Source organism: Echinops telfairi, unplaced genomic scaffold (genome assembly GCF_000313985.2).
Source record: "Echinops telfairi isolate 266 unplaced genomic scaffold, ASM31398v2 ScPeMD7_7468;HRSCAF=8506_0, whole genome shotgun sequence".
Classification (NCBI taxonomy): Eukaryota; Metazoa; Chordata; class Mammalia; order Afrosoricida; family Tenrecidae; genus Echinops; species Echinops telfairi.
In genome coordinates, this window is record NW_022111369.1 from 91,614,293 (window position 1) to 91,623,361 (window position 9,069).

Consider the following 9,069-nt stretch of genomic DNA (forward strand, 5'->3'; position numbering starts at 1 on the left):
TTTTCCCTTCTTTATGTTTGAATGGCATGAGCATCTTTGGGTTTGCTCGGTCCGCCACCTGTTTGCCTGTATCTCAACCTGCAGTATAAAATAAGTGGCTTGTCTTCTACACCCATCATGCTGCTTGAACTTACCGCAGTGGACTCATATTGTACTTGTTCTTTTGTGATTGATTAGCTTCACTCAGGATAATTTCCTCCAACTCTTCCCATGAGACTATATGCTTCATGTGACCATCAGTGCTTTTTAAGGATACGTTAGAACTCCATTGTGCTTATATACCACAGTTTTCTAGCCCACTTGTCTATTGATGGAAATTTCTTTCCAATTCTTTGCACTTGTGAATTGTGCCACAATAAACATTAAAGAGCAGATGACTGGTCGTGGTCTATTTCTTACCTCTTCTGGGTATATGCCTAGTAGAGGGATTTCTGGGTCTTGGGGTAATTCAATTCCCATTTGCTTTAGATATTATTAGATCACTTTCCACAGTGGCTGTACGTATTGATAATATTACCAGCAGTGGATTAAATTTCCTATCTCACCACATCCCCTCCAACCCCCATCCCCTTGTAACTCTGATTTTCTGATATGACTTATCCTCACAGGTGTTTGGTGGTATCTCATAATTGTTTTAATTTGCATTTCTCTGATGGCTAATGATTGGGAGCATTTTCTCTTATGTTTATTGGCCATTCAGGTCTCTTCCCTAGTGAAATTTCTATTCAGGTTTTTTGCCCATTTCCTCAGAGGTTCACTGTTTTTTCCTTTTTGTAGGCTGGGAAGTTATTGTATATTTCAGTAAAAGCCCTCCGTCTGTTGTATCATTGCTAAAAATCTTCTCCCAGTCTGTGGTTTCTCTTATTACTCTCTTGGTGAATTATTTTGTGCACAAGTGCTATATCCTTAATATATCTCACTTGTAAATTTCAACTTCTTATGTGTGTGTGTCCTTCCATATTTCAGTTAGCCTATGTTTTCCCTACATTAAGGTTCTTAGGTTTGTCCCAATTCTCATTTTTGGTAGATTCTAGAAACTTCCTAATTTCCTCTCTAATCTGGGTCAGTACCCATTCTTTTCGCAGATTGTTATTCATCATCCAATTTTCTGCTCTTGTTTTATTGCTCGTCCTTTTGTTGCTCTCCAGTGTTATGGTGTGGTGATCCGAAAGCACATCTGAATGACCTCTATATGTTTGAATTTACTTGCCCCAGAATGGGTATAATGAGCCATGTGCACTTGAAAGGAATGTAAATGTTTTTGCATTTGGATGTAGAGCCCCATAACCGTCTGTCAGGTCTGTTCACCTAATTGTAGTGTTTAGCTCTGCAGCCCCCTTGGTGAGCTTCTTTCCTGGTGATCTATCTTTCTCTGATGGCAGTGAATTAAAGTCATCTACTATGATTGTTCAGTCTGTTATTTCTTTTCTCATCTTTGGAATAATTTGATTAATTTCATGGGTCTCTCATTAGGCACATATCTATTTATTTTGCTCACTAGTTCCTTTGAGCATCTTGGAATGCCCATCCTGGTCCCTTGTTATGCTTTGCGCCTTGAGATCAATTTTCTCAGAGATCAGAATTGCAACCCCTGCTTTTTTTATGCTTCTATTTCCTTGGTATATTTCCCATGAGCTTTTATTCTTAGTCTATTTTTGTCTGAGAGCTTAAGATGTGTCTCTTGCAGGCAATAGATTGATGGGTCATATTTTCTGAACCAGTTTGCTAACCTTTGTCTTTTAATGGACGAATTCAGCAATTGACGTTCAGAGTTATTACCACCATCTGTGGATTCATTGCTGCCATCGCATACCTATTTTGTTTGGAGTATTCTTATCTCCATCACAGTGTGCTATATATATGTGGAGGGCTTCATTCTTGCTTTCTTTCCCCCTCTGAGGCAACATTATCTTGGTATTTGTTTTTGGCGTGTTGACTTCTGGGTGGAGTTGCACTATGTGGTAGTCTCCTGCTTGTGCTTGGTGGATATTGGTCTTCTGTCATATTGAATTGAGAAGGATTTCCCACAGAATTAGGTATGTTATGGTGTATTCTTTGAGTTTTTCTTTATCCAACAAGACTCTTTCCTCACCATCTATCTGAGTAGATAGTTTGGCAGGGTACAGAATGCTCGGATTGGCTTTGTTTTCTTTCAATTTTCAGAGATGTGACTCCACTCTCTCCTCCCCTTCATGGTATCTGTTGATAGATCTGAGCATATTCTTACCTGAGTCCCATTATGTGTGATTGCTCTTTTTTCTTGCTGATCTTATAATTTTCTCTTTTTCCTCAAAGTTGGATAATTTAACTCTTATGTGCCCTGGCGAATTCTTCCTGTGGGTTAGTCTAATTGGTATACTCCCTGCTTCCTGTATGAATGCCTGATTCTCATGCATTAAGGTGGGGAAGCTTTCTTCCAGGAATTCCTTCATTACGATAGCAGTTGAATTCTTCATTGTGTCTTGTTCTGGTATTCCAATTATTTGAATATTGTTCCTACTCATAGCATCTGTCATTTTCAGGTTTTCTTCCACTCTTTGATTATCTTATTTGACTGTATTTCCTGTTTGTTGAAGTCTGCTTGGTTGTCCTCAAGATTGCTGGTTCGATTTTCTGCCTCTTCTAGTCTGTTGGTGAGGCTTGTTATCTTGTTTTTGTGTCTATTACCTCATCCCTAAGTTTGTGTCTATTACATCATCCCTTGGTAGTTTTCATTGGTGTGTGGACTTCATCCCCTTTATCGGGGACTTCATTTCCTCTATCACTGCATCCTAATTCTGAGTTGCTTCCCTCATATCATGTATGACTCCAAACAGCATTCTGGAGGTTTTTTGGTGTTTTTTCTTGACACATTGACTGCTTCTTCTATGAGTGCCATCAGGTTCAGAAGTCCCTCCACTGTTGCATTTTGTTTTTCTTGTTTTCTTGTTGTGGTAAGTTGCTGTCTGTTTGTGTTGTTTTGGAGGAACTCAGTACCATATTCCTGAGAGACAGAGGCTCCATGAGCTCTCTCTCTGTGCAGCTGGTAAGAATGGTTTGGGCCACTGCCTGTGGCTTACTGTGGTGGTGAATCAGGTTCCTGTGAAGGCATGGTGCCACATGGACTCGATGGCTGACAGTGGCAAGAGATCTTGATGGTGGGCTGAGCCTGGTGACTCTAGGTGGGCTACTAGGCTGGGTTGTGGCTGGCTGGCAGCATGGGTGAAGGACTGGTATAGGCTGTCTAGGAAGGTTCTTGCCCAGGTTGTGCTACAGAGAATCTTTGGATCTTGGACCAGTGGCTGGAGGGTCTCATGCCCAGGGGCAACCTGATGGAGAAACTGTGTTGCTGTGATAGTCCCATGGAGAAGACCCAGGGTCAAGAGCTTCCCTATGAAGAAACCCTGGTAGTCTGGAGTGGCCCAGTGGAGAGGTCCTAGGAATCTGGAGGTACCGACAGAGAGTTCCCATGGTCAGGAGCTACAAAGGAGTCTAGCCAATGTGGAGGAATCAGGTGCAGGTGATTCATAGACAAACTCTGTTTAGATATTGGAGTTGTCCATCCATACTACTGGAGCTCCACTTGGCAGTTGTTGATCTCCAACTATGGTGGCCTGAGCCAAGGTCTGAAGATAATTGCAATCCAGGTGCAAGTTCCCAAGCCACATAGGGGTGGTGGCAAGGGGCCAGGGTTCCAGTCAAAGGGAGGAAGGCTACGGGTGGGAGGGTGAAAGGTGGTGCCACTTGTGATGGGACTCACCACAGTTGGCCTGTGAACAGAACAGGGACTAGACATAGCCGCTGGGGCCACAGTGAGCACAGAAAGGGTACCTTGACTAGTGGCATGGATCATCACCTTTTCAGGGAGAAGGGGATCTGTTGTTGAGGTGAGCACCCCAGACAAACTGCTGGCAGGGCCTAACCACTGCCGCTAGGACCTCAAGTAGACACTTGGAGAGTTCTGAGCCCAGTCACTTACACTGTCACCAGGTGGGGAGAGGAGGCCTGCTTGTGGCATTGGGATCTAGCTGTGGTGTAGGGGCCCCAAAAGGGTATCCAGCAAGCTCTGGTGCTTTGATAAGGCCACAGGGGGATGATCTTCAGATGGTGGCCGCAATGGGGACTGCAGTGGTGCAGGCGGCGTGGGCTGGGAGATCCCTGGGACCTGGCCATGGATCCCCTGGGCTCCTGTGTGAGGCTCTTTAAGGGGGAAGGCTGTGGGAGATACATTATTTACCCAAATCTCTTGCTCACTCTCCCATTCACTGGTTTCCTGATCACCACAGAACTCCCTATGCAAGCTGCCTACCTGGTTGTCATTTTGCCAGAAGTGCAAGTAACATAAACTTTAATTCCATTTATGGAGTAAGACTCTCAGGATCTTCCTTTGCTGATTTGGTACCACACAATATTACAATGGAAAAGAAAGCAAACTAACATCTGTTAAAATCCATTAATAATAAGAACACAGATGTGTAAAATATGAATCAAAGCAAATTAGAAGCACACACAAATGTAATCCAGAAATATCAATAACATAGGTCATAAATAGCAGAAATGGACTGATATTGACCATTTTCAATCAATCATATGCTGTAAAAATCTAACAGGACTAGAGAAATATTCACTGCCCAAAAAGGATATTTGCACCTTTTTCCTAAATTTCTGTGGTACATTTACTATCCATACACCTGCGTGAAAGACTAGGTACTACTAAATCAAAAACCAATCCACTCTCATTGAGCTGAGGCTGATTCGCATGAACTCTGCATCGGTCGTCCCACGATGTACAGTTCAATGGGAGCAGACCATTTCATTTGTTCTCCTCCAGAGTTGCTGGTAGGGTTGACTCAATGACCTTGCAGTTAGCTACCTAACTCTTAATTCACTGTTGCCAAATCAAAGAATTTGAACATGTTTACCAACTTGTGAAGTTTTAAATTGACTAAACACACACACAAAAAGATGCATTGATAATTGCTGGTAATTGGAATGTCAAAGTTGATATAAAGAAAAAAGATTATCCAAAACTCAGACCCACTGCTATAGAGTAAATTTCAACTCATAGTAGCACTATCCAAGATTTTCAAGACTATTTACTTCATTTGGAAAAATTATATCATGGGATCTCCAGCTTTGTTTCTAGCACCTAAATCATTTTTCCAATTACTGTTCCTTCCTCTTTGTTTCCAACTTTTTTACTAAAATCATCAATAATTATCAGTGCCAATTGATTGCATATTTGATCAATTTCAGACTGAGGACATCAGTAGAATTCTTCAATTTCTACATCACTAGCTTTAGTGTTGGACCATACATTTGAATAATAATTGTATTAATGGTATTTCTGTGTATAAGGATAGGTTCTTGTGTTAGTCCAGGTGGACTGGAGAAACAAATCTAGGGAGATTCATAATTTTAAAGAAAGAACTTTATATCAAAGAGTAATTGTATTTTAAGGAAACATCCTGTATGAGCCATCAATGAAATGCTAAACAATAAAAAGAGTGCTGATTTCATCTGTGTGTGTTGATGCACTAAAAGGGGCATAGATAACTTCACAAAGGAAGTTTCACTTGGACCAAACCTGGTGCAAAGAACTTTTGCACATATTCCATTTTCTGAAAGTGTGTGACATGATCATACTGTAATTCAAGGGAAGCTGGGGAGGGGGGGGATCTGTATCTGTGTGTCTAAAAGAAAGAGACAAATCATTTGTTGAAAAGCTAACATGTTTCTGACACATTAAGTAACTATCCTCTCCACATACCATTTAAAAGTCAAAATGCATCGCAAACATTAACAATTTAACTCAGGAACTCATCACAACAGCAATGCGAAAGAGGGTTTGTTCTTCTAACTCTATGTGTTTTATAATTTAACTTTAGACAATATGTCTAAGATCATATAGCTTTGTGAAGGAAAAATGGAAATATGTACATGAAGGGTTCTTTCTATTAAAAAAATAATTTGCTAGGACACAAACTTTTAGTTAAAATTGAAGATATTTCTTATTTCAAATAAGTTAAAAAAAACAAGACCTTTCTTTCTCAAACTCTTTAATGATACTCATATGGTCAAATACTCAATGGTATGATGTTAGCAACCTTTATAAAGAAAAATTGACATGTACCAGACATTTATATCATCTCAAGATACTAGAAGGGTCCCACCTCCTATGTTGGCTATATTATTTAAACTTCAGAGCCACCATACAACATAAATAACTCAACATATGCTCCATAAGAGCCCTAAGTTTATTTTTAAGCACAATTATTCAATATCTCATGTATGACACTGGATAAAACAGAATCAAGATACCCTGATGATTAAATTATAATATCTCATAGTGTAACCTTAAAGCTATGAGAACAAAAATATGCTTCCTTTTCAACTAACACATAGACTATTCAAAAATAACTATGTCATGTCTATCTAAAAGCTGAATGTACAAGTAAATACCTTCCTAAATGCTAAGTAATGCCAACTTGCCACTTGTTGTATGATTGTAACTTTTATTTTCCTACTAGTTTTAAGAAGAAAAAAATAAGTGATAATTTAATGCCCACTAGTGAAAAACTATGGTAAAATTTAAAAAAGAACTAAAAATACAATTTTTCCACAAACAATAACTCTCATTTTATGAAAGGGAAGTCTACTAGTGAAGACACCTTCAATGAGTTTCTATTCAGAAATAAGAACTGTTGAAAGTACACATATTCTGAATGGCAATTGAAACTCACATGGAATAAATGTAAACTGTCTCTCTCTGAAAAGAATATCTGATAAAGGAGCCAGTCTTATTACCCATAAAATAGAAGGTATAATGTATTCCAAAATTCTTCAATTTTAAATCATAGATTTTCAATGGACTTCTTCACATAATAGCACAGAAAGTAGCAGAAAACTCTTAAATGAAGATATTATAAACATCAGATTTATGAAAAAAGAACATTTTTTGGAAAAGTTTTCTCCTTAGCTTCTTTCTATTCATAATTCACTTTACAAACTATGAGAGCTTATGAGTTGAAATTCATATGCAAATATTACTGATATTTACAATGAGACTTTAACAAATTGTGAATTATAAAGCTTTTATTTTGTTTTTTCCATCTTTGTAAATATCTCAATGTGCATTTTTGTGCTTTCTTTCTCCATATGATTTTCAAAGAAAATTATGAATATTCATTTTATTTACCAGGCCCATTTCATTTTCATATTTCTATAACTATCCTTGTGGGCTACCTACACTGTATAAAGAAGCAATTGTTAAGCATCAGAAGAGAGAAAAAGAATGATATTATTCAATAATCTGCCTTTTTAAAATTTCAATATTATCTACTGTGTTAGTGTTAAATTCCCTTGAATCAATTCCAAGACAGAGTAATACTAAGCACAACAGAGTGAAACACACTTCAGTTATTTTTACTGTTCTCCTAACTCCCGAACTCACTGCCATCAAGGCAACTTTGACTCACAGGAAGCCTGTCAGACAAGGTAAAACTGGCCTTGTGGGTTTCCAAGAATGTAAATCTTTACAAGAAATGAAAGCTTCATCATTCTCTTTTCAACTATAGAACAAGTAAATCATTTTTCATCTAGCGATAAATTTCCAACCTTAATAATTGGAATTTCCTTGTTAACTGAAGACTTTTATAAATTGCTTACCAAGTGTGTGTTAGTCTGGGTAGACTAGAGAAATGAATGCACAGACACTCATATGTGTATAGAAAAGAGCTTTATATAGAGTAATTGTACATTCAGAAAATATCCCAGTCCAGTCCAGATCAAGTCCCTAAGTCTAGTATTAGCCCATAGGTCCAGTACCAGTCTATAAATTCCTCTTCAGACTCACAAAACACATACAATGACACCGAATGCAGGAAGATCACAGGCCAGTGAGTGGAAAGTCTTTTGGATCCAGTGGTGGTATAAACAACTTAGTGCTGGCATGGGTTTCCATGTGGCTTCTCCTGTTCCAAAGCTCTGGCTCCCATTAGCATAGCTCCATGTGGCTTGTCAACAGGAATGTCTCTCAGGGAGTGAGTGTCCCGCCTCCAGTCAGCTATTTATCTCATTTGTGTCTCCAACTGAGGTCATCACACTGCAACCTGATTGACAGGCTAAAGTCATGCCTTTCACTCTTAATTGTCTCAAGTTGACAGCAGATTATGTAGCTACCACAAAGTGTTTCTTCCCTATGTTGGAGAGACATAAAGTATAAAAGATGGTGACAGACCATAAGTTATTTGATATGCCCCTTCTAGCCAAAATCTCCAAAACATCCATCCAATGACTTTTTCCTACATAGTGTCTGAAGACACTAATAGGATTCACCGATGAATAATTGTTAACAGGATTCCTTTGGATTGCCACCCTGCTGAGTATAAACTTAACTCTATAATTAGCAGGAGAGGGATTCTCACTACCTACAAGAGCCAAGAATGGAGTATGACTTCTGAACCTTAAAATCCCTATTCAGTGAACCTCCTTAATCCAGAAAATATCTGTGACATGAGAGGAATGGCAAAAGAACTGTAGAACTCGGAGGTAGAGCATTAATGGACTCCTTCGCCTACAAAGAAAAGCTTTGTGATTTGGGGCAGGAGCTGGCTTATGAAATCTGATGCTTCTAGTCACTTAATTGGGGTAGCTGGGATTGAGTGCTTTGGGGCTGAGACTTATCAGAGGGAGGTCCCCTGGGCTCTTCATTTAGGGAGCTTGGTTCACTCACCATGGAGCTGAAGCTGAGTGACTCTGGGTTGAGGCTTACTGCAGAGTGGCATGCCCTCTGAGAATTGATTAGAAGCAATGAAAGAACTCTGCAACATGACCTGACTGAGCAACTAGATCCTGAGCATTTCTCACCAGCATTATGCTAACTTCCTTACTAAAGCCTTTAATCACGAATGTTTTCTGTGAGTTCTCTGTGACCATTGCATTGCAAAGAATTATCTGACTGAGTAGCTGAAAAAGCAGAAAATGTTGTGAGTGATACAGTAGATGGATTTTAAAAGCCACTTCCACTACACTTAGATATCTGATATCAAACACACACAAAGACACACACATACAGAAGAGCACATGCAC